The sequence below is a fragment of the Hypanus sabinus genome, chromosome 16 (assembly GCF_030144855.1).
Source record: "Hypanus sabinus isolate sHypSab1 chromosome 16, sHypSab1.hap1, whole genome shotgun sequence".
Classification (NCBI taxonomy): Eukaryota; Metazoa; Chordata; class Chondrichthyes; order Myliobatiformes; family Dasyatidae; genus Hypanus; species Hypanus sabinus.
Window position 1 is genome coordinate 18,316,641 of NC_082721.1, and position 26,065 is coordinate 18,342,705.

The 26,065-nt window shown below is 42.4% G+C and overlaps 1 protein-coding gene across 5 annotated transcripts in view; it reads left to right on the forward strand.

Moving 5' to 3' along the window:
• Nucleotides 1-26,065, forward strand: part of LOC132406039 (uncharacterized) — a 126,186-nt gene that overhangs the window by 46,690 nt on the left and 53,431 nt on the right. The window contains exons 1-2 of one of the 5 annotated variants that reach the window (XM_059991204.1): nt 15,672-15,728; nt 21,554-21,637. The exons of 2 other annotated variants lie outside the window; for them this stretch is intronic. The gene's annotated coding sequence lies outside the window, so the exon portion shown is untranslated. Of the gene's footprint in view, nt 1-15,607; nt 15,729-21,553; nt 21,638-26,065 lie in introns of those variants that run through there. 2 more of the 5 variants (XM_059991200.1, XM_059991202.1) reach the window with 2 other exon arrangements.

The window sequence follows — 26,065 nt, forward strand, 5'->3', positions numbered from 1 at the left end:
GGGGAGTTTTGAGTATCTTAGAAACAGCTGATCTCCTGGGATGTTCACATTCAGCAATCTCTAGAGTCTACAGAGAATGGTGCAAATGCCCTGTCAATAGGGGAGTTCAAAGGAGAATGGCCAGACTGGTTCTAAATGACAGAAAGGTGACAGTAACTAAAGTAACCATGCGTTATGACAGTGGTATGCAGAAGAGCACCCCTGATTGCACAACACATTGGACATCAACGTGGATGGGCTACAGCAGCAGAAGACCAAGAACGTACACTCAGTGCCCATTTCATTAGCTACAGGAGGCACCTAAAAACGTAGCCTCCGGGTGTAGATGGATTGTAAGAATAGAAAGGTGAAGGTTAATACAGTAAATAAGTTTTCAAAATGGAAATACATAGTGCTTGAGGGAATATACTTTGCAGGACTGAGGGGATAGAATAGACGGAATAGGAATGAACAAGCTATTCTACAGGACCTACCTCAGTGAATTCAATGTTCTGCTTTGGTGATTCTGAGGTTCTATGAATGGAATAAAGCAGAGATATTTCCAAATTCTCTAGGATGCCATGCAAGTGAGGGAGAGACTGGGACAGGAAACTCAAGGCAGAATCAAAGGAGAAAGAAATGGCAATGAAGCCATTAATGAAAGGGAATTGTGTTCAAAGAGCTGAACAAACAAAAGGCCTCAAGGACACATGGGACATGGTAGCACAAGAATGTAATGTGAGCTAGAGGAATAAACATTCTGCAGTGTCCGGATATGGTGTTTCGACCCGAAATATCAATTTCTTCGCTCCGTCTCTTCCCCCCCCCCCCCCATTGATACTACTCAACCCAATGACTTCCACGTTCCAGCATCTGCAGTCTTCCATTGCGATCAAGCACTGAATGACTGATGGTTGCTGTTGCCCATCAGCTGGCACTTTTACAGCTATGTCAATGATTCTACATTCAAGACCCACTCCTGTGAATTACCTGTAAATTCTAGGCCAACACTGCAAAACAGTCCTGATGAATTGCCAGACTGCCCAGGCTGTTCTTCAAAATAAACTCTTGAACTTTGAGTTCTTGTTACTCTCCGCAAAATGAATGTAAAAACTTACACCAATATTATTACCAAGCTGGAGATGAATTGATTATAGGAGCTAAGAGTTCATTAAATCTGTGCATTGTGTTCACCCTTAGGTAATTAATTAACTCCACTGTAACTTGAGCTTCAGTGATTAAGTCTCAATGAATATCTAGAATGGACTTTTACAAGACAGGGTCAAGTAAAGGCAATCGAAGTGTGTAGGTTGTCATTAACCCTGTAAACGTTAAGCAATTGACTGGGCTGTACTTCGGGAAACTGCTATGAGGTGGCCTCTGCTCTGTAATAATTCAGACTGTAATGCTCGGATAACATCTAATGAGGTTCCTTTTCTGCTTTTGAATGGAGGTAATTGCAATTGTTCACAGCATAATTGGGTTTCACCCATACTGAACCAGTACCAATCACTGCAAACAATACCCTCTTTGTTGCCTCATGTCAATTTACTGCTTGGGTCAGGAAATATTCTTGGATTTACAGAAGGTTATTGTCAATTCAGAATAGAAAGTAAGTCTTAATGAGGTTTCCTTAAAAGACAGTTCTGGATAAGTGTCCTTGTCAGTCAGTATTGGTATTGGTTTGTTATTGGCGCCATGTGCCAAGATACAGCGAAGAGCTTGTCTTGCATATTGTTCATACAGATCAAACCAATCCACAGTGCATTGATCTAGAATAAGGTAAAACAATAACAATGCCCAGAATAAAATCTAAAAGCTACTGAAAAAATGCAGCAAAGGGTAAACGATAAAGTGCATGATCATAACGAGGTAGATTGTGAGGCCAAATCAATCTTATCATACAAGTGGTCCACTCAAGGGTTTGATAGCAGTGTGAGAGAAGCTGTCCTTGAGCCAGCTGGTATGTACTTTAAGGCATTTGTATCTTCTTCCTGATGGGGGTGAGAAGAAAAAATGCCCAGGCTGGGTGGGGTCTTTGATGATGCTGGCTGCTTTAGTGAGGTAAAGAACTACAGAGACATAGAAGGGAGGCTGGTTCCTGTGGTCACAACTCTCTATAGGTTCCTGTGTTCACAACTCTCTATAGGTTCCTGTGTTCACAACTCTCTATAGGTTGCTGTGTTCACAACTCTCTATAGGTTCCTGTGGTCACAACTCTCTATAGGTTCCTGTGTTCACAACTCTCTATAGGTTCCTGTGTTCACAACTCTCTATAGGTTCCTGTGTTCACAACTCTCTATATGTTTCTGTGGTCACAACTCTCTATAGGTTCCTGTGGTCACAATTCTCTATAGGTCCCTGTGTTCACAACTCTCTATAGGTTCCTGTGGTCACAACTCTCTATAGGTTCCTGTGGTCACAACTCTCTGTAGGTTCCTGTGGTCACAACTCTCCATAGGTTCCTGTGTTCACAACTCTCTATAGGTTCCTGTAGTCACAACTCTCTATAGGTTCCTGTGGTCACAACTCTCTATAGGTTCCTGTGTTCACAACTCTCTATAGTCTCCTGCAGTCACGGGCAGGACAAATGCCATACCAAGTAATTATGCATCCAGACTGCTTTCTGTGGTGCATTGATAAAAACTGGCAAGAGTCAACAGTGACATGCCAAATTTCTTTATCCTCCTTATGATGCAAACTCCTGTCATTCAGATATTGTGGCAGAGGTACGTTCACAAGAATCCAATTGTGAGCAGTATAAAGTTATCCCAGGATTCAAATTACAGGAGTTCCAGGATTGATAATAATTGCTTGTAAAGAGGGTTTAAGTGTTTGACACTTTAAGATCTGACATTTCCCTACAACGGCTTCTGCATGTTTTCTTTCGCCAGGCAGTTTTGGAAAGGCAGATACTGTACACTGAACGTTCCTAAGGACTGTTTCACCCAAGCATGGCTGAGATTAGCCTTGGCCTCATTCAACAAGGATGGGCTTTGCATAAACTTAGGTTTTCTCATTCTTTGACCCAAAGCAGTATTTCAGGATTTATAAATAGACCAGCAGAGAGAAACTGGAGGCAATTATAAGAGAAGGCAGCAACAAAAACAGAAAAAAAGTGTTCTTCAACAAATAAATCTTACCACCCCCATCTCTAATCCCCACTCTTACCTTTTACCTTGTCTTACCTGCCTATCACTTGCTCCTGGGTCCCTTCCTCCCTCCTTTTCTCCTATGGTCTCTTATCAGATTCCTTCTTCTCCAGCCCTTGACCTTTCCCATCCACCTGGCTTCACCTATCACCTTCCGGCTCGCTTCCTTCCTCCCCCCCAATCCCACTTTTTTTTTTTCTGGCGTCGTCCCCCTTCCTTTCCAGTCCTGAAGAAGGATCTCTGCCCCCAAATGACTGTTCATTCATTTCCACGGATGATGCCGGACCTGCTGAGTTCCTCCAGCATTTTGTGGGTGTTGCTTTGGATCTACAGCATCTCCAGGCTTTCTTGTGTTTAAAAATAAATTCTGAAGTTTTAAGAAGAAGTACCAGACTTAATGACTAACCTGAATATCAGAAGAATAGAAGTGAGAGGTAGGAAGATTCCAAAACCTGGATGAGAGTAAAGATAATGTGAGGAGGAGAAGGAATGGAGAGATGAGCAGAGTTGGTGTTTAGGAAGAATTGGATACGCAAGTCCTAATACCAGTGCCAGGGTTTGGTAAAGACACAAGTTAGTGTAAATGCTGGAATTTGGAGCAACAAACAATCTTCTGAAAGAATTCAGGGAGCCACAGAGTTCCTCCGTTGGATTATCTGTTACCTAGGCTTTGATAAGATGACTTTGCCTACACCAGACTCTGGAAGCATGCACTCTAGCACAGATTCCTATGAGAAGTGATTTCCAGAGAGACAGACAAAATGTACCAAGGATGTTCTCAAACCCTTCTTGGGAGAAGAAAGTTCCTCTCCAATTGTGGGAATTTCCGGCCTGTAATTTCTTGAAATGGAGACAAAATATCGAGGGAGACACTGAGCAGCTTCAATCTGCATACTGGGAGCACACAGAAGCCAAGTGAACTTAGCATTAAGTGAAGAACATCCCAAACACCACAGCCCTCCCATCCCATAAAGCATCACATGTCCCACCTGCAGATCTTCAACTGGAGAGGAGCCAAGTCATCCTCATGTCAAGAAACAGCTTGAAAAAGGAGAATGTTTCACAGAATTCAGACTGAAATTGTCACTAAACTGAAGGCAAGGATATTAAGAAAGTGGGGGGCAAAAGCTTGGTCAAATTACTTACTTACTTACTTACTTATTTTTATTTACGTATTTCAGCACCAGTTGCCAAACAGCATACCTTGATCCCATTCTTCCTGCATTTCTGCTCTTTATTCTTTCTCACATATCCAACAAGGCCCCTTTTGCTTTCTTTTTCCAATTACCTACCACAAGAGGTAAGTTGCAGCAGTCAGTTAATTTACCAGCTCATCTTTAAGATGTGGAAAGAAACTGGAGCTCCCAGTGGCAACTCTTATGGTTGTATAAGCTTCATTCGAGCTCAGGTTCACAGCTGGGTCACTGGAACTGATGGCAGAATATCTAACTGCTGTCCTTAGGGACAGACTCCCAGAGCTTCAGAGATACAAGGGATTGCAGATGATGAATGCAAGGTCTTAATGGTGGTACGAAGGAAGTGGGGGCTACATTAAAATCCTCTGTGATCAGTGGTGCTGGAGGAGTTTATAGAAATAGATTGCAGCAAGGAAAGGTTGGAGGCTAGAGGTGAAAGACAGTATCATCCTTTTCAATACATCCACTACCCCATCTGTCCCCATAATACTGTCTATTTTATTATTAATGTAAACAAACCTTTCAACACCAAACAGTTCCTCAAAGTACTTTCCTAATAGCAGAAATCTGAGCTTGTTAAACTATGAACATAAACCTTAATGAATTTTATATTTGCTAATCTCTCTTTCTCTTTCTCTCTCCTTCTCATTCTCTCCTTCTCCCCCTTCTCCTTCTTTCCTTCCTCTTTTCTTTCTCCTCTCCTTCTCTCTGTCTCCTCTGTTCCTATCTCTCTCTGTTTCTCACAAACAACATTTCAGGCCAAGACCACCCTTCTTCAGGACTGAATATATATATATGTTCTGGCATCTTCTCCCTTCCTCTTCAGTATTGAAGAAGAGTCTTGGCCCGAAATGTCAACTGTATATGTATATATAGATAGATAAATAATATATCTATCTATCTACAGATATAGATATGAATAAACAGTTGACATTTCAGACCAAGACCCTTCTTCAGGACTGAAGAGGAAGGGAGAAGATGCCAGAACGTATATATTCGGTGCTGAATAATGGTCTGAGCCAAAAATGTTGACTGCTTATTCGTTCTATAGATGCTGCCTGACCTGCTGAACTCCTCCAGTATTTTCTGTGCGTTGCTATATATATATGTGTACAGATGTGCACATTACTGGATTCCCTTAAATTGGGACATACCAGGACCAGTACATTTTGGCCCAATTAAGCAGCTGCCCAATTAGCCCAAGTTACATGCCTCCTACAGGGGCACCATTGGGAGCATCCTGACTGGCTGTATCACTGCCTGGTATAGGAAATGTATCAGCCTTGATTGCTGCGCACTGCGGAGAGTGCTACGGGCAGCACGGCACACCTGTGGATGTGAACTTCCCTCCGCTGAGGACATTTACAGCAGCAGGTGCACAAAGAAGGCCTGGAAAATCATTGGGGACACCAGTCAGCCCAACCACAAACTGTTTCCGCTGCTTCTGTCTGGCAAACAGTACCACAGCATTAAACCCAGGACCAACAGGCTACGGGACAGCTTCTTTCTACAAGCCATTAGACTTTTAAATACACAGTACATTGCAATGGAGTCACAACACTAAGATTTTTACTCACTCAAGTTATGGAACAGATGTAAGATTTAAACAAATTCAATAAATAATTAAAAAGATATAAAAAAGACAAAAGACAAAATTAAACTGAGTAATAAATTACGTATTTAAGTGAAATACATAACAAACTGGAACACTATCAATGCTACTACAGTACCATTAAACAGTGTATTAGTTCCTAATAGTTATCGATGGAGGAATTAATCCAGGGTGCGGTATTCAGGAAGCGGTAGCACCTCTGGTGAAGGAGCGTGACATGTCCGTTCTGGGGCAGTTCTCTCACCAGACACTCGGTTCTCACCTGTGGCTCTAAGCAGATGTCTGCAAGTGACAGTAACCACACCCCAGTACACCTCTTTGGCAGGCAGGCTAAACCAGCTGAGGGTAGTGAGGGCACCATAGTGAAATACGGACACGGCTGTCCTAGAATGTGAAGTCAGCTCCGGTGGACTATGCGGATGAGGTCTACAGTGAGATCCAATGACAAAGAAGGTGGTTCTGCAGAGCTCTGTGGACAGTGAAGGGCGTGATAAGGCACAGAAGAAGTCATCGTCATCCACCTGCAACCAAGGAAGACCCCAGGTTGTGACAACTGCTCGTAGCACTGGGCCTGGAATTCTGAGATCGAGAGAGTGGAAATGCCTCAGTGCAGTGGCTTTCCCATTTTAAAACCTTTTCCACACGGCTTTCACTGTCATTGTTGGGTAACGATCAACAATGCTGAGTTCTTTCGATTGACTGTAAATGGACAAAATTAGTGCAGAGTCCGAATGTAGAATATGGGCTGCCTTCTTACAATGTTTTCGATGGTCCAATCTTCATTTTCATTGTACCATTCAAGATGATTGTTGATATCTTCAAATTCTATGTAGGTTTTAACTTATTGAAGGAGTGAAATAGTTTTGTTTTCACTCCTGGTCATTTCTGAAATCTTTATCCTGAACGCTTGATACCACAGTGAGAAAAACAACTCTAAAATATCTTAACTGCTTAATTCTCACCAACTATCAGTGATGAAAATCACTGCTTTTGAGCACAATGATGCTCAGAATGACCCTATTTTAAAACTGTTTGCTCTAAGCACAGTGTAGTGTCTAATGGCCACACAAGTTCATACAACTAATGCTGGTTAGAAACAGTTCAGCAACACTCTCCTGTCCCAATTGAGCAGCATAGTGTCCCAAATAAACAAAGGAGATTCCAGCTATTTTCTCGATTTGTTTTTGTTCTTTAAGAGTTGTCCCAGATAAGCAGCTGGCCCAATTAACCAATTGACTAATTGATCAGAATCCACTGTATATAGATAGATACATTTTCAAGTCCTTTATGGGAGAAGCATTTAAGCCACTGAAACCATTTATATCATTTCACATGACAGTAGAACAGAATTCTTCCTTCATTCTAGCATTGAATATTATAAAGCAGAGCTCTACAAGCAATTCTTATGAAGCTTTTCTAATTAATAGCTAATTAATGGTTGTCATACATTGCATTTTAGAATCAGAATTAGGTTTGTTGCTGCTGACATAAGTCGTGCAATTTGTTTTGTGGCAGCAGTACAGTGCAAATATAATAAATTACCGTAAGTTACACTAATAACAATGAATAATGCAAAAGAAGAATAGTGAAGTATTGTTCATGGATTCATGGAAAATTCGGAAGTCTGATAGCAAAGGGGAAGACGCGGTTCCTAAAACATTGGTCTTATAGTCATGAGAAGTGGGCATGGCATGTGTGGTGAGCATCCTTAATGATGGATGCTGCCGTCTTGAGGCATCATCTCTAGTAGATATCCTCGATGGTAGGGAGGCTTTTGCCCATGATTGAGCTGGCTGGGTCTACAGCTCTCTGAAGCTTCTTTAGACCTCATGCATTGGAGCCTCCATACCAGACTGTGATGCAGTCAGCATAGTCTCCACGGTTCATTTGAGGAAATGCAAGAGTCTTTGGTGACATACCAGATCTCCTCAACTTCTAATGAAATATAGCTGCTGGCAATCTTTTGTGGTGACTGTATCAAGGTGGTTGGGTTATACTTTATACCAATTGTTTTCTGTTGTCCGCTGATGGTTCTCCCATTCTTCTCACAAGAACCCAAGCCATGAGAGTGATTCTCAGATCAGAGTAACGCACGCAAAATACTAGAGGAACTCAGCAGGTTAGGCAGCATCGATGGAAAGGAATAAAGTACTGACATTCGGTCCGAGACCTTTCATCAATCCTAATGAAGGGTCTCAGTCTGAAATGTCAGCTCATTATTCCTGCCCTTAGATGCTGCCTGACCTGCTGAGTTCCTCCAGCATTTTATGTGTCCTGCTCTGGATTTGGATTATCTGCAGAATCCCTTGTGCCTTGGATCAGAGGGGTGCTTCTCGCCGTGCAATGTGGATTGAATTAGGTGCTTTTTAGCCGCTGTTCCTTGACATGTTGTTGACACTGCTGACAATGTTGGCATTTATCGTCCAGCCCCAGCTGCTGAGCAGGCAGGTACAACTCAAACACATTCTTGGATCTGGAATCGTTAATTGACCTGCCTGGGCAAGGATGGCTGACTTCCGTCTTTGAAAGATATTAGCAAGAGATGAATTTAATGACAGTCTGGTAGATGCATGGTCACTCTTAATGAGACCAGCTGCTGTTTCTACTGACCTGAATTTAAATTCCCCAGCTGCAATGGCAGTATTCAAACTCTGGTCTCTGGATTAATGGGCCAGAACCACTAGCTGTCTGCCCAGTAACTAAACCTGCGCCGACCATGGTTTAGTTGCTCTCCTGTTTTTATCCTCATTCCAGCCCAAAATCTCTCTTCCCGTCTAACCCTGTCCTGTTTCTGCCTGGTTCAAGATTACTTTTAGTTCCAGGTTCTGGTCTTAGAACTCCACTCCAGATATTAATGTGGCAGTCACGTCTGATAATTGTGCTGCAGCAGGGAGGCTAAGGAAAGGATATTTGAAGGAAAGGTGTTTGGAAAATGTATGAAATCTATTTTCAGACAGGGGATGAGTGTTAATGAACGTTTTTCCTCTGCTGTGTGCCTCCCTTAGCAGCACCAGAATAAGTGTTGCATTTATATAGAGCTGTCGAAAAATGGCCTGAGCCACCTCACAGAGAAAATGAGCACAGAAGCAGGGAAAGAGAGAGTAGTAAATCTGGTCAAAATCATGGGGTTTTTTTAATGGAAAGGATAAGGTAGACTTGAGAACAAATTCAGGAGGATGAGATCTAGTCAGTTCGATGGTACGCCTGCCAGATGGAACATGCCCAAAAGTCTGCTGAAAGGGTGAGCGGTTTTTGAGGATTCCTGGACGGGCAGAGATTTCAGAGACTATTTATTCATCCACAGGACGTGGGTGGCTAAGCCTGCGTTTATTGCTCATCCCTAATTGTTAGCAGACTGGATGCCTTTGATGGAGGACACAGCAAGCAGATTACTGTGGGTCTCAAGCCACATATGGGCCAGGTCTAGTTGGTGAAAGCTGATTCCTAATGGGAATCTGAGACCAAAAAGAATTTTCAGACAACCCCGCCATTTCCCAAAGAGTGTGCTACCAGCTTTTTAATTCCAGGTTCATTAGTTTCCCACTTATTATAAGATTTAAACCCAAATCTCCAGATCAATCTCATGCTCTTGCATGCAAGAATAGTAGATTAGCCATTATTCTACTGTTGCTCACAAAGGCAAGACAATTGATTGACTAAAACATGGGCACAGGGGGTTTGGAGGTCAGTGAATGCCAGTGGAGTCAGCATAAACAGGACCTGGGCATGAATGTGGACAAGGACAACAGCAGCAAAGTTCTATGTGGGCTGAAAGTTACAGACAGTGCAATATTTTTCCCAACAATGAGGACAGTCTGAACTTTATAAAAATCCAAAGTTTGTGCCTGAAAAATTCAACAGAAAGGGCATTACACAAAGTTCCCAATATAGAATGTCTCTGTACAGAACACCTAGCTTCATTGAAATTATTGTCAGTAACCAGGGGCAACCAAAGAGTGTCCTCATGAAATGGTGGGTCTGATAGACCAAAGAGTGTTACTTCAATGCTAGGAATATTATGGTAAGGCAGATTATCTGAGAGATGGATCAGTACATGGAACTATGATGTTTTAGCCATTGCAGAGACTTGATTGAAAGAGGGACAAGACTGTATGCTTAGTGTTCAGGGTTTCAGTGTTTCAGACATGATAGAGAGGGATGCAAAAGTGGTGGGGAAGTTGTATTACTGTCACATTTGAAATCGGAGAGAACGTACCGGAGGTCTCATTCACAGGTAATACGGACAGAGATCAAAAACAGAAATGATGCAATCACCTCACCTGATAGGGTGTCACTCCTTTCCTTGTGGAGCATCAGGTGGCAACCATGCCGTTTCTTTAGCATTTTTGTCCGTTTTTTCCTACGAGGCCGAGTTACCAGATCAATGCTCAACCCAGCACAGATGAAAAACGTGCAAGGAGCTGGCCGGATTCGACCCTGAAGTCTGATGTGGATGCCACTATACCAGCAGCCTCCCAATAACCATGAGAGAAAGGAAGAGATATGTAGGCATATTATGCAAAGATGTGAAAGCACAGTTTTGTTTAAGCATGAAACTTTATCCCCCCGATATTAACTGAGACTTTCTTAGTGCAAGAGGCAAAATTTGTTAGCTGTATCCATGAGGATCTGTTGAAACAGTATGCAGATGGTCCAAGCTAGAACTTGTATTGGTAAGTGATCTGGACCAGGTGATGGAGTTTCAATGGGGAGGGGGCATTTTGGGAACAGTGAACACAACTCCATGAATTTTAAGATTGTTATGAATAAGAATATATCTGTACCTCAGGGGTAAGTACTAAACTGAGGGAAAGGCAAAGACAGAAGAGATGAGGAGGAGCTGATATTACATATGTCCACGTCTGGCATATGGGGGTTGTTTAAGGACCAGATGATCAGAATTCAGGACTTACATGTTCCAATACAGAGAAAAGACAAGAACAACAAGGTTCAGAAAACCTGGATGACGAGAGATGACGAGCAATTCAGCCAAAAAGAAAAAGAAAGCATTTGTAAGATTTAGGAAGCTGAAGTCAGACAGGACCCTTGAGTAAAATCTTTGTATCCTCTGTAGCCGCACGTGAGGTCCCAGAGGACTAGAGAGTAGCCAATGTTGTTCCTTCGTTTCAGAATCAGTTTTAATACCACCAGCAGATGTCATGAAATTTGTTAACTTAGCGGCAGCAGTGCGAAACAGTACATGATAAATATATTTTAAAAATGAATTACAATAAGTATATATGTACTGTATATTAACTAGTTAAATTAAAAATGGCAGTGCAAAACCAGAAATATTTAAAAAGTGAGGTAGTGTTCAATGTCCATTTAGACATCAGATGGCAGAGGGGAGGAAGCTGTTCCTGAAAGCTAGGAAAGGTAATAGGGATAATGTAGGGAGTCATAGGCCAGTAGGCCTTGTGTTAGTGATAAGGTAACTAATGAAAAGGATTATTAGAGATAGGATTTACATGTATTTGGAAAAACATGGGCTTGTTAGGGATAGTCAGCATATCTTTGTGCAGGGAAGTCATGTTTTTAAACTTGATGGAGCTTTTTGAAGAGGTGGCAAAGATGATTGATAAGGGCATGGCAGTAGATTGTGTCCACAGCCTTTTAATAAGGCTGACAAGGTCCCTCATGGGAGGCTCGTCCAGAAGATTACATTGCATAGGCTCCATGCAACCTAGTAGATTGGATTCAAAATTTTCTTAGACACAAAAGATAGAAGGTAGGAGGGGTGTTATTCTGACTGGAGATCTCTTATCCATACTGTATCCCCAAGTTTTGGGGATCATTTGTCTGTAATATATAAATATAATTCTTAAATGAAAAGGTTGATGAACATATAGGTAAACTTGCAGGTGACACAAAAATTGTTGGAGATGTGGATGGTGTAACAATGTTGTCAAAAGATACAGCTGCATGTTTCTCAATTACATATATGGACAGAGAAATGTCTGATTGAGCACCTTCGTTCCATCCGCCAAAAGCAGAATTTCCCAGTGTCCAAGCATTTTAATTCTGATTCACATTCCTGTTCTGACAAATCAGATGGCCTCCGCTTGTGCCATGATGAGGCCCCCCTCAGGGTAAAGGATCTGCACCTTTTATTCCGTCCGGGTAGCTTCCAACCTGATGGCATGAATATTGATTTCTCCTTCTGATAAAATAACTCCCTCCTCCCACCCTTCTTCTATTCCCCACTTTGGCCCCTTACCTTTTCTCACCTGCTTATCACCTCTCCCTGGGTCTCCCCCTCCTTCCTTTTATCCTATGGACCACTCTCCTCTCTTATCAGTTTTTTTCCCTCTCCAGACCTTTGTCTTCCCTACCCTCCTGGCTTCACCAGTCACCTTCTAACTATCCTCCTTCCTCTAACCCCTTCTCCCCACTTTTTTATTCTGGCATCTTCCCCCCTCTTTCCCAGTCCTGAAGGAACGTTTCAGCCTGAAATGCCAACTGTTTATTCATTTCCATAGATGCTGCTTGACCCATTGAGTTCCTCCAGCATTTTGTGTGCATTGTCTTGGACTTCTGACATCTGCAGAATTTCTCTTGTTTAAGATAGAGTTTAAACTGGGCAAGTGTGAGGTCCTACATTTACGGAGGTCAAATATAAGGGGGAAGTAAATAGTAAATGGCAGAACCGTAAGCAGCATCAATGCACAGAAGGATCTTGGGGTCCAAGTATAAATCACCTTGTAACTGGCAACATATGTAGGTGGCAGATGGCATGCTTGCATTCATCATTGTCTTCCTCACTCTTATGCATTGAGTATAAGATTCAGGAAATCATATTGCAACAGTATAAAATTTTGCTTAGAGTAATCAAGATCAGAGTATTCTGTGGCTTAGAGAGTGTTCCTATCCTACTGCCTGTTACTCCACCAGCAGTTAGGTCAGCAATGAAGGTTCTCCATTTCTGGCAATGTCAAGGGCTTCCTTCATCATGTCAGTAGCTCAGTTTTCACTACTGTCAGTCATGCAAGTCCTGGGCAGAGACTCAGGAATGTCATCGCACTCAGATGTAGAAGGATCTTTCATTGCTATTTCTGTAACAGTTTTGTTTGACCAGTCAGGGTTGTTGGCCTTAAGCTGAACTCCTGAATCTGGAGGACCAGTGGACCACTCTTAGTCTGGCCTCAACCTTTTGACTTGTTTGGCACAGGTGACTCTACCCAGAGCCAAAGCATAAAGCCCCGACTCCAGCCAACATAGCTCTCTGGGCCATTGAGGCATGCAAGCCTCGATGAGAAGATCGTGGAGATAGAGAGTGTTAGGGTCAGACAAGCTTGGGTTGTTTTCTCTGAGGCGGCTGAGGAGAGACCTGATAGAGGTTTATAAAATGATGACAGTGTAGATTAATATCCTAAGCTTCTTCCCCAAGGTAGAATGTCAAATCCCAATGTGTAGAGCTATAAGATGAGAGGGAGAGAGTCGAAAGCTGGGGTTCCCAACCCTTTTTTATGCCACAGACCCCTACCATTAACCATGGGATCCATAGACTCCAGCTAGAAACTCCTGGTAAAGGAAGTGTGCAGGGTGTTTTTACATAGAGAGCAGTAGATGCTTGGAACATGTCACCAGGGATGATAATGGTAACTGTCTCTATAATGGCATTTAAGAAGCATTGAGACAGATAACTACAACAAACTTTTGGAGATCCAGACAATACCAAAAGGCGTGAAGCAGTTGGAGTAATCAGGAATTCACAGGTATGGAAGGAGAAGGTTTAAGGCAAGCCAGAACAAACCTGGCTGATCAGCAATTGCTACGTAGAAAGTTTGTTTTTAATTTCCATGCAAATCAGCACAAAATGTTTTTGCTTTGGTTGTCTATAGGACAGAAATAACGGGATGAATTTTGGATGCAAAAACAAAGTAAAGAAGGGAAGTTTCTGCCACTTACATGAATTATATTATTATGCTGATGCATTTTAGCTGTCGTAGTGTTTTTAAATTTATATGCAAACCACGCAGAAAATAAAGGGAAATTGATCATTTGCAGGCAGATAGGTTTAATCTAATTTATCATCATGATCAGTACAGACATTGTGGGACAAAGGGTCTTTTACTGTGTTGCACTATTCTGATCTTTGTTCTTAATGACCTAGAAAGAGGCCATTCAGCCCACTCTGTCCATGCTAGCTCTTAATCCCATTAGTCCCATCCCATCACTTATTTTACTGTAAGCTATTTGCTCATACACACCGTTCCTCTGCATCACAATTCTCTTACCAACCACCTGACTGCAGTTGACACTGACCAGCTTCCGCGATGTGGAGGGAAACTGAAGCAAACGGGGGAATCCATGCAGTCACGGGGAGAAGGTGCAAACCTCCACACGGGCAGCACCAGATGTCAGGATTCAACCTAGATCTCTGTAGATGTGGATTCGTTTGCTGTGCCCTACTATCCCGAATATGTCTGGCCAATTGTCATTTGACAACCGTGATTGGTTCCACTTCAATTTCCTCTGTAGCCGGTAAATGAGACCATGATCCCTCTCTGCATCAAAAGGTTTTCCTCGCCTTCCTCTGGGAACGCTTTGTGTGGATTGCAAATCTGTGTCCTGCTCTTTGACCCCTCCACCAAGGGGAGCAGCTATCTTCTGTCTAACCTATCTAAACCAGGCATGATAGAACATCGAGAGCATGCAACATAGGAGCAGGTCCTGCAGCCCACAACATTACACCAAACCAATTAATTTAGTCACCAAATGGCCAGCTATCCCTTCTGCCTACACAATGTCTTTATCCCTCCATTTCCCTCACATTCATGTACCTGTCTACACATCTCTTAAATGTCCCTAATGTTCCCGCCTCTGCCTCCACGATGGGAAGCGCACTCCAAGCACCCACAGCTCTCTGTGTAAGAAAAAAACTTGCCCTCACATCACCTTTGAACTTACCCACTCTCATCTTAAATACATGCTATTAGGACCTGATAACTTTTCTTTCAAATCTCCACTCGTGCTGCAAAAGAAAAAAAACACTAGATTCTCCGGTCTAATCTAGCATGTGAAATTACTCATCAGTGGAACAATCCTTGTAAATCTTGGAGAGGGATCCTCGCTTGCTTCCTGAAGCACGCTAAGCAGGACTGGATGCAGTGCTCCCAAGAGGCCTGCCACATGGTTTATACAAGTTCATCATTAATCACAGGAGTGTCAGAGTGAGTTACACGCTAAGTAAGAGAAAATAACGTTCTAACTCAGGACAAGGGCACAACCAATGAAGGTGACAGATGGTTCTGTGTAAAAACAATGGCCATGAGCATTAGAAGATACTTTATAATGATGATGATAAATAAATGATTAATTCATCATAATCAGAGAAATTAAGTTTAAACAAACTGTTCAAAGTTTTTATTTACTGGAATCCTCCTTGGGGTTAAATGTTGAGTGTGTGGAAGAGAATGGGATCATAGGAATGTATTTAAGAGGACCAGAATCTACTTACACATGCTCTGAAATCTGTACTGTTTGAATCAGTGTACAGTCCTCACTTTCAGGTTTCTAAAGGAGTCTGAAGTCTGTGCGAGGGTTTGGCTTGTGTCAATTGGCTGCTTAATGCCTTTATGTGAGAGAAAGAGCTGGCTGCTGATTGGTGAGCTCAGGGTGAACGTGATTGGACCTCAGCTGGTGAGGGGGTTGAGTTTAACTGCGGACTCGTCACGCTTGATACTTTCCTCGCATTTTCTTGTTACAAGCAAGTACTGTGTGTCACTGTTAACCTCCAGGAGCTGATGGAGACTAACTGAAAGCGTGTGGCAGTTTCCTTCCCATTCAGTAAGTCGGTCTCAATTTCTTTACACTAGTTCAATCTAAACCTAGTTATTGATTCTACTTGTTAAACAAAGCATGCTGCTTTCTTGGAATAGAACACAAGTAATCACATCATGATAAAAGTGTGTTAAACTACAGAATGCATATTTTAGCAAGTATTGAGCTATTCAATACATGTTAAGCTTCAATGTACAAAACACCACTAAAACGTGCCATATTTAACAGCAATGCATATAACATAAAATTACTCTATGTGGAGATTTTACGACCTTGTACGGAAAATATCAATTATTCCTGACTGCTGATTCTCTGATTTTTGGGTCAGAAGGATGTGGATTTGGGACCCAGGTACACTGAGCATTTAATGTAGTCTAACATTCCTATCGGAACTAAGAGAGTTCGGCATCAACAGAGGCACACTCTGTTGAGGGCAGCCCAGTCGCATAACTCCATCACAGTGCCAGCAGTCCCAGTTCAATTCCCACCGCTGTCTGTAAAGAGTTTGTACGCCCTCCCCATGACCACTTGGGTTTCTCCAGGAGCTCCAGTTTCCTCCCACGTTCCAAAGCCAGACGGGTTAGGAGGTTATCGATCACGATGATGTTGTGGGTTCATCAGGCCAGAAGGGCCTGTTACTGTACCGTATTTCTAAATAAAAATAAGTAAACTGTTCAGATGACACTGACTGCGTGCGGTTCAAGGCGATGTGAAGGAATATAAAGTTCCCACTGTGCCTTCGGACAATGATGCTCCCTCAGCCAAGACCAACAAAAGCTGGATCTGCTGACTTAGGTCAACGCTTTCCACTGGGCTGACATATTTACCTACATTATCCAATACACAAACAAGTTGTCAGTGTGCTCTTTCTCAAAGTTGGGCAAGACCTGGCTATCTAGTGAGAGATTTTCCCAGTGTTAAAGAATAGCTTTATTTGTAACATAGATATTGAACCATTGAAACGTACAGTGAAATGTGTCATTTGCATCAGAGTGTGAAGTAGCTTTCAATATTTTAAGGATACTGTACTGTTATGGTTGGTGGTGGGGTGGAGATACGTCTCTACCAATGGAGGTGGCGGGCACTTCTTCCCTCCTCTAGCCTGCAGTTCACTCTTGAGCAAGTGTAGTACCTGCTTAGCCCCCCAGTCAGGGTCACATGAAGACACGGGAGCAGGTGGTGGATGGTTGTATGAGCAGCTGGAGCACATCTCCAAGTCCTGGTTATGCAACCACTGACACCAGCAAATAATCTCTGAAGAGTATTGACAATGGCTGGGGTCACCCATTTTGTAAAGATACTGCTCAGAAGAAGGCAAAGGCAAGCAACTTTTGTAGAAAAAATTTGCCAAGAACAATCATAGTCAAGGACCAGGATTGCCCTCGTCATACAGCACGGCACATAATGATGATGACGTACTGGTATAAAGAGGTTTGCAAATACAGTATAAACATGCCTAGTAATATGACCCTCTATGAAAAATTCCCCTCTCACAACAGTTAAAGAGAGCCTTGAAAGATAGGTGCAACTTGTATTATTCCTTGGCAATAACAATTTTATTAGCTAACTGGTTACTAACGGGTTTACTAACTAAGGAAGCCAGCCGATAGCACTGAGCACACAATTGACAAGCTACAAACAAGATTCGAGCTCAGAAACCACAGATTTCCATGAGTTAGGGGCACAATCCTGCCTTCCTTCCCTCTGTGGAATATACCTTTGTTGGCAGGGCTGGTCTACTGTTTCACACCGCTGTCCTCCCCTGAGAGGGTGGCATTGAAGTTCTTGAGTACCAATTCTCAGTGTTCTGAAGGTCATCTAAGAATGCTTTTGGGTAGGAATGTGCAGGAGTTTGACCCAGTAACAATGAAAGAACAGAACAATACATCCAGATCATGATGGTGGGAACATTTGCAAGTGGCTGAGTTAATTTGCCTGATGCCTTTGTCCTAACAACAGAGGTCATGAATTAGGAAATGCTGTTGAAGAAACAACAGTATTTTGTAACTTCTGAAGCTCAAGGTATGTCAGTCAAGGAGGGTGAACATTTTGTGCATTGGCTAGGGTTTTGCTGCCTTATCCTAAATGTAGTTGAGCTGTTTGAGTGTTGAATTCATCCAGGCAGGCGATGTGTGTTTGGTCACAAGCCTGTTGCAGCTGAGTCACTTGCCACAGGATACCCAGTCATTGAACTGTTGAGAAGACAGGTGTAGAAGTGTTAATGTATAGACTGACTTTTTCTCCAAAGGGTATATGAAAGGGAAGTTTACACCCTGTTGGTTTAAACTTCTACAAATATAAGTGGTATGGTAGTGAGGCAGGTACAGCAGCTTCCTCACAGAGTTTAATCTTGTCTCTGTCAAGTTTACATATTTCTCCCAAGGATGCATGGATTTCATCCAGATGCAGATGCTCCATATTCCTCCCAGATGTCAAGAACACATACTGGTTAATTGACTGTTCTAAATTGCCCCTAGTGTGTAGAATTTGGGGAGAATTATTAACAATTTGTGGAGTATGAGCTACTTATTGAAGGAGTGGGATTCGTCTGTGAACAAACCAGACTTGATGGGCCAAATGGCCTCCTACGTCATAACAAAATCTGGAAACTTTAAACATTCACACACAGAAACTTATACAAGACTTTCCATTTGTCAACTTTGGAAGAGAATCAAAGTCAGAATCAGGTTTAATATGACCGGCATATATCATGAAACTTGGCGTCTTTGCGGCAGCAGAACAATGCAATACGTAATAATAGAAAAAAAAACTGTGAATTACAGTATGTATATATAGTAAAATATATAAATAGTATAAATATATATGTATAAAAGCATAAATAGTTAAATTAAATAAGCAGCGCAAAAATAGAAATCAAAAAGTAGTGACGTAGTGTTCATGGGTTCAATGTCCATTCAGAGGGATGGGTATATTGAGGTTCCTAACTTCACATAATACTGTACATTTTACTTAAATAAGTGTTGGCTCAAAGAGGGCATTGCGTGGTAATAATGCCCCAGTTTCTCTCCCCTACAACATGACATGAGAGATGACACGTGGTGTAAGCTGAATCGGAGACAGAATCACGATTATTATCACTGACGTATGTTGTGAAATTTGTTGTTTAGCGTAGTGGTACAGTACAAGATGTGGAAATTACTATAAGTTACTAAAATAAATAAATAATGCGAAAGAGGAGTAATGAGGTAGTGTTCGTGGACCGTTCAGAAGTCTGAAGTCGGAGGGGAAGAAGTTCTTCCTAAAATGTTGAATGTGGATTTTCAGGCGCCTGTACCTCATTCCTGGTGGTAGGAATGAGAAGAGCTTGTATGATTGTGCAGTGTAGTGAGTTCCCTTCTCGTCCATGCATAAGAGCTGTAGCTGGCAAACTGGACAAGATTTAACTATCTGTGCTGGATGACGCTCACATGTTGATCCTGCTGGGAAAAGGTATAATGACTATAATATTGGTATAGTGGCATCAGCACTGGACTTTGAGGCGAATGGTCCCAGGTTCGAATCCGGATGGCTCCTTGCACACTTTTCATCAGTGCTGGGTTGAGTGTCAATCTAGCAACTCGGCCTTGTGAAAAAACAGACGAATGCTAAAGAACTGGCAAGGTTGCCACCCGATATGCCACAAGGGGCAGAAAGGAACAACAACATTGCACCAATAATACCCTCGGAGAACTTAAAGGGGAAACATCATGACTGAAGAATCATCACTGGGCCTAATGATGGCCTTGTACTCCAGACTTCAAAACCAGAATTGTGTATTCGTATCAGACACAATGTGCTGTAGGAACTCAGCAGTCAGCATCAGGTCTCAACCCGAAACACAGACTGTTCAGTCATTTCCACAGATGCTGCCTGACCTGCTGAGTTCCTCCAGCATGTTGTATGTGTTACTTTGGATTTCCAGCATCTGCAAAATCTCATGATTGTGTATATTTGTATGATCAAGTTCACGTGAAACAGCCCAATGTGCTTGTGCACTCAGATACAACTTTGCACCTTGGCAAAGAATGAAATATTAGGCCAGACTACTTTAACTCTATCAGAGCGTTAGACTTTTAAAGAACGCATCAAAGGTAGACCACGTGTATTGCAAAGATTAAGCTTGGGGTGGTTGGAGGCAGGGCTGGTCTTGGAGCGACAATTTATTTTATTTAGTGATACATCGTGGAGTAGGCCCTTCCAGTCCTTCAAGACTTGCTGCCCCAGCAACCCTAGAGCCCCAATTAACCCTGACCTAATCACGTGATGATTTACAATGACCAACTAACCTACCCGGTCTTTGGATTGTGGGAGGAAACTGGAGCACCCAGAAGAACCCACTCATTCCATGAGATGACTTACAGAGACTCCTTACAGAACAGCGCTGCATTTGAACTCCAAACTCTGAGCTGAAATAGTGCCGCGCTGACCTCTGTGCTACCATGGTGCCCAGTTCCGATCCAGTTAGGCATACTTAACTATTGGAATTTAAATTCTCCAGCTGCTGTGGTGAGTTTCAAATTCACTTCAAAAATCTAGGTTTTTGCTTTCTGGCTTAGTAAATTAATGACCATGTCACCATATCCTGCAAAGGCAGTGTCTTGGAGTGAAACCGGCCTTCAGCTCAACCTGTTCATGCTGTGAAAGATGCCCATGTAAGCTAGAACCTTATAAGCATTTTGTCCATATCCATCTGGACCTTTCCTATCCATGTATAGAAACGTTTTATAGAAATGACAACAATCGTCTGCAAAAACGAGCCAATCTGACACTAAATCATGTTTGTTTCTCTGTTCAAGATTCATTCAGGAATAAGATGCTGAAAGATTTAAAGCAAACATATAACCCATTTTGTAAACACAAGAGATGCTGGAAATCCAGAGAAGCAAACACAAAATGCTAGAGGAACTCGGCAGGCCAGGCAGCATCTATGAAAAGGAGTAAAGAGTCGATGAATAAAGGGCCGGGATCCTTCATCAGGACTGGAAAGGAAGGGGGAGGAAGACAGAATAAGAAGGTCGGGGAGGAGGAGTACAGCTGGCAGGTGACAGATGAAGCCAGATGAGTGGGAAGGTGGGTGAGATGTGTTGAGACACTGGGTGGTGATAGGTGGAAGAGGTAAGGGGCTGAAGAAGATGGAATCAGATAGGAGAGGAGAGTGTGGACCATGGGAGAAAGGATAGGCGAAGAGGCATCAGAGGGAACATATGTTGACTCTGACAAGGAGGGGAAATAGGCAGCAGGTGCAGGGAGCACAGAACACAAAATCACATTCATATCTTACTAGACTCAGAAACCCTGCAAAGGTGGCATCTTCCAGTTAGGAGCTCAGTTGAAACACCACCTTATTTTTAGTTCATTCAATGGAAGAGTTAACTTCTGCTCAGCAGCTAAAGTAGGTCAGCAACAGAAATGACTAAATTCAGCAGTGAATTCACTTCTTTGTCTTCTTCCTTGGGATTGAGGTCGACTTGCTTGCGTTCTGATTTTTGTCTTTCTGAGTTGGTGGAAGAGGCCACCACAGACACTGCCACCCCTTCCACATATGAGGCAAGGCATAGAAATTGGCACAGGCAACCGGGCAGGTTATGAGGTGACATATTCCTTTTTCCACCTACACAGGGTGTCCATGTGTTTGCAGTGCATGGGCCCGAAGGTTCTCAATTCCAGGCCCAACACTTCTTCCCTACTTTGAGCAATTGTGGGCCGGATACTCCCAGCAGTCTGCTGGGAGGTTACTTCAAAATGGTTCTAGGCACATCCTTGAGTACTTTTCTCTGTCTGCCTGGCAATCTGTTCCCACAAAAGAGCTCAGAATAGATTGTCTATTTCAGGACTCTGATGACGAGCATTCCATACGAAGCTGACTAAGAGTCACTGGAGCCCTAATGGTAGAGAAGTGGACCTGGTGACTTCATGTAAGAAATCCATCTGATGAACATCTGGCTTCTGTTTTTAGTTGGGGGAGTTGGTTAACACACCAGAAAGGTGTACAGTAATTGATCTGACAGATCGCATTGATGTGTTAAATAACGTGGAGTCTGGTGGGTTCTCACTAAGTGTGCACAGATTTTACAGTGCCAGATATTCACTGCTACATGGTACAAAGAACAGCAAGCTGCTGCCACACATTTACTGAAACCTGTCTCCTTCGGTTCTGATTAGGTAGAGCAGTCGCTTGTTAACAGGTCTACTAGCAAAGTTCCAATTTACATTGCAGTTTTACTCTTACACCTAAGTTATACTTAGTAAAGAGTCTTCCCTCTTATTCTCTCTGTTCTCCTTATCCCACTTTCCCCGTAAGCAATTACACTCAATGGCCACTTTATTAGGTACACCTGCTTATTGATGAAAATATCTAATCAGCCAATCATGCAGCAACACATTACATAAAAGCTTGCAGATGTGGTCAAGAGGCTCTGAGTTCTGTAGGTTCTGTCGTCATTATGAAACAGTTAAACATATACTATTGCAGTGTAAGCTTGAAAGAGATCAAATGCAGGCTTCATTACAATCTTTGAATGTCGATAGCTTTCATTCAAAAACTTGAATTATGGGAGTAACTTCAATTTAATTCACATTATCATCTTTTACAACTTACAATTTATAGGGATTTTTGGGGTAATTTACCTTTCATTTGATTAAATAAGTTGTTCTTATTTAAGGGTTGATCTTTCCCCGATTCTTTACACCATACTCCAATCTGGTTGGTAGCAGTAATGCACCTTAAGTTGGGTTGTCAACTGCCATTGAAAGTCAAAAGAAGAAGAAGAAGTTCAGACCAAACATCAGAATCGGGAAGAAATGCATCCTAAATGACATTGACCATAAAGTTGGTGCCAGATGGGGTGGCTTGAGTATTTCAGGAACTGCTAACCTCCAGGGATTTTCATGCACCACAGTCTCTAAAGTTTAGAGTATGGTGCAAAATACAAAAAGAAAAACATCCAGTGAGTATCAGTTCTGTGGGTGAAAGTGTCTTATTAATGAGAGAGGTCGGGAAAGAATAGCCAGGCTCGTTCAAGCTGATAGGAAGGTGACAATAACTCAGATAACTAAGCGTTACAACAGTGGTGTACAGAACACACGTGTTGAACCTTGAAGTGGATGAGCTACAGCAGCAGAACACCACAAGCATGCACTCAATGGCAAATTATTAGACGCAAGAGGTACCTAATAAAGTGGCCAGTGAGTGAACAAACTTCTATTTTTCTCCAGTTCTATCAAAAAGCCATCGACCTGAAACATTGATTCTGTTTCTCTGTCCGCAGATGCTGCCTGATCTCCTTGTCCCCAGCATTTTCTGTTTTTAGTTTGGACTTGGCTTTAGAATTTCCGACACCCACCGCCCCGACCCCCACCATCTTTCAGGCCAGGTTTGACCTGCAGTCCTCAGCCAGCACCCGCACTTGTGTTTCCTTGCTGTACTTTGTGTGCAAGAACACCAAATTAGAAAGTTCCCCTCTCTCTTTACACTTATAGAAGCCCAGTCTTTGTTCCTGCCAAGTTCAACTGACTTAAGACAGGATCTGCAGGCTGTTTGCTCTCAGTAGCCCTCTGCCACACAAATCTCAGGATAATTTGCCAGGACAAATAGATTCAGCAGAAGGGAAAGTTCCTGTCATGCATGGTGAATTCATTGAGTTCATGTTTTCTAGCAGGGAGTCTTCCGTTGAAGATGGCACAGATCCAAAAATTCAGCAGCACGCTGCAATTTCACTCTAATTTTCCCATGTTCCCTTTGAGCAGCATTCCTTAATGAGGCCGTGGAATTGGAGAATTTGCTTGTTTTGTGCAACGTGCACTCAGTCTAATCAGATGAGAACACATTCTGTCCACTCCAGTTACTTTAGTGTCATAGTTCATCATGTGCAAGTTTGTCAGGTTCAGAGTGATGTTCTTCATTATTGGTCTAAAAATCCAGGGCAGCACAATAGCATAGCAATTAGCACAATCACCTTACAGCACCTACGAAGACCAATCAGGGTTCGATTCCCACCGCTGTCTGAAAGCAGCTTGTATGTCATCCCCATGACAGCAAAGCTTTGGTTTCCTCCCGCCTTCCAAGGACATAATCTACACTTAGGTTTATGTCTTGTGAGCGGAAGTGTAGTGATACCTATGAGTTGCCCCCAGCACAATTCTTGGTGGTCTGATTTAATGTAAGCTCTGCATTTCACTATATGTTTCAATGTGCAGTGTTAGGTAAATGTAAAAAGAAATTCTGTAAAGCAAAGACACTTTAAAAAAATGAAATAAAGTTTCTGAATATTAAGGAGTTTACTTTAAAGAGTAGTAAACAGTAAAAAAAAATACAACAAATCAATACCTGGTGTGACTACCCTTTGCCTTTAAAGCGATCAGTTATCTTGGGTATACTGTTGTGCAGTTTTATAAGAAAATCATCTGGTAAGTTGTTCCAAGCATCTTGGAGACTTTGCCACAGTTCTTCTGCAGACCTGCGCTGTCTCATTTGCTTCTGTCTCTCCAGGTAATCCCAGACATCCTTGATGGCGTTGAAATCGGGGATCTGGAAGGCCATACCATCTTTTGCAGAACTCCTTGTTCTTTGGGAGAGAGTTCTTTATGATCTTGGCTGTGTGCTTAGGGTATTTGCTCTGCTGCAGAATGAAAATGGCACTGATCAGGGACCTCCCCGATGGTATTACATGATGGTTGAGAATCTGCTTGAAACCCTCAGCATTGAGGATCCCATTAATTCTGACCAGATCACCTATTCCATTTGTGGAAATGCAGCTCCAAACCTACCACATGGAACCCCTGCCATGCTTCACTGTTGACTGCAGGCACTCATCCATTTAGTGTTTTCCAGCTCTTCTACTGACAAACTACCTCCTGTTTGAAAGAAGCATTTCAAATCTTGACTTGTCAGTCCAGAGCACTTGCTGCCATTGTTCAGCACCCCAGTCCCTGTGTTTTGGTGTGTAGGTGAGTCTCTTGGCTTTGATTCCACTTTGGAGGAATGGCTTTTTGGCATCAACTCTTCCATGAAGACCACTCTGACAAGACTTCTTACTGTAGAGGTGTGCACTTGGGTTCCTGTGGTTTCTGTAAGCTCAGAGTTGATAACAGTGCTGGACTTCTTCCGATTTAGAAGGGACGTCAGTTTGCTGTACCTGTCATCTGCTGCACTGAGTTTCTGTGGCCAACCATTGTGTTTCTGGTCCTCAACCTTGTCTGTTTCTTTCTGCTTCTTCAGAAGAGCTTGGACAGCACATCTTGAAACTCCTGTCTGCGGTGAAATTTCTGCCTGGGAGAGATCTTGCCGATGCAGGATGACAACACTGTGTCCTGTTGCTATGCTCACTTTTGCCATGGTGGCAGACTTGATGATTTGAAGATTAAACTGCCACATCTGTCACACCCTCACCTTTTAATTTGGTTTTCCTTCACCCTACTTGATTCCTCCTTCACACATCTCTGTTTCAGTTTAGTTGATTCAACCCATTATGTCATTAGCTATTAGCATCCTGTTTGTTATCTTTGTTTAATCAGACACTGGACTATAGACCTACACAGTAATCATTTTTTTTATTTAAGTAGTCTGTTACTTATTATGTTACATCCTTTAACAAAATAAAAAAACTCTATACCATATAATTTTTTAATTAATGTTTGGATATCTAAAATTTGCTCTTTTCTACTGACATGCTAATGCAGAAAACAAAAAAAATGTCCAAAACAAACTTATATTAAAAAATCTAGGGTGCCAGAGACTTTTGCACAGTACTGTACATATGACAAGTAAAGCTAATCTCAATCTTTCACGCAACACACACAAAATACTGGTGAAACACAGCAGGCCAGGCAGCATCTATAGGAAGAAGTACAGTCGACGTTTCGGGCCGAGACCCTTCATCAGGACTAACTGAAAGAAAAGATAGTAAGAGATTTGAAAGTGCCTTCTTTCAACTTTTCTTAGTGTTTCATACTAAAGATGCGTGTTCTTGTGAGGTGGGTGTTGCTGGCATAACCAACATTTGTTGTCCATTCCAATCTGCCTTGTAAATTAATCACATTTTTGAGAGTAGTTTGGAATCCAGTGGATCCAGAGATAACTATACATCTGACAGAGCAGGAATAGCAGATATCCTTTAATAAAAGAGGCTACATAAAAGGCTGTACAGTAGTGTAGTGGTTAGCACAATGCTTTACTGTATCAGCAACCCAGGTTCAATTCCTGCTACCGCCTGTAAGGAGTTTGTACATTCCTCCTGTGACTGTGTGGGTTTCCTCTGGGTGCTCCAGTTTCCTCCCAGAGTCCAAGGCCATACCAGCTGATAGTTTAATTCACAAAATGCTGGTGAAGCATTGTCGACGTCCTG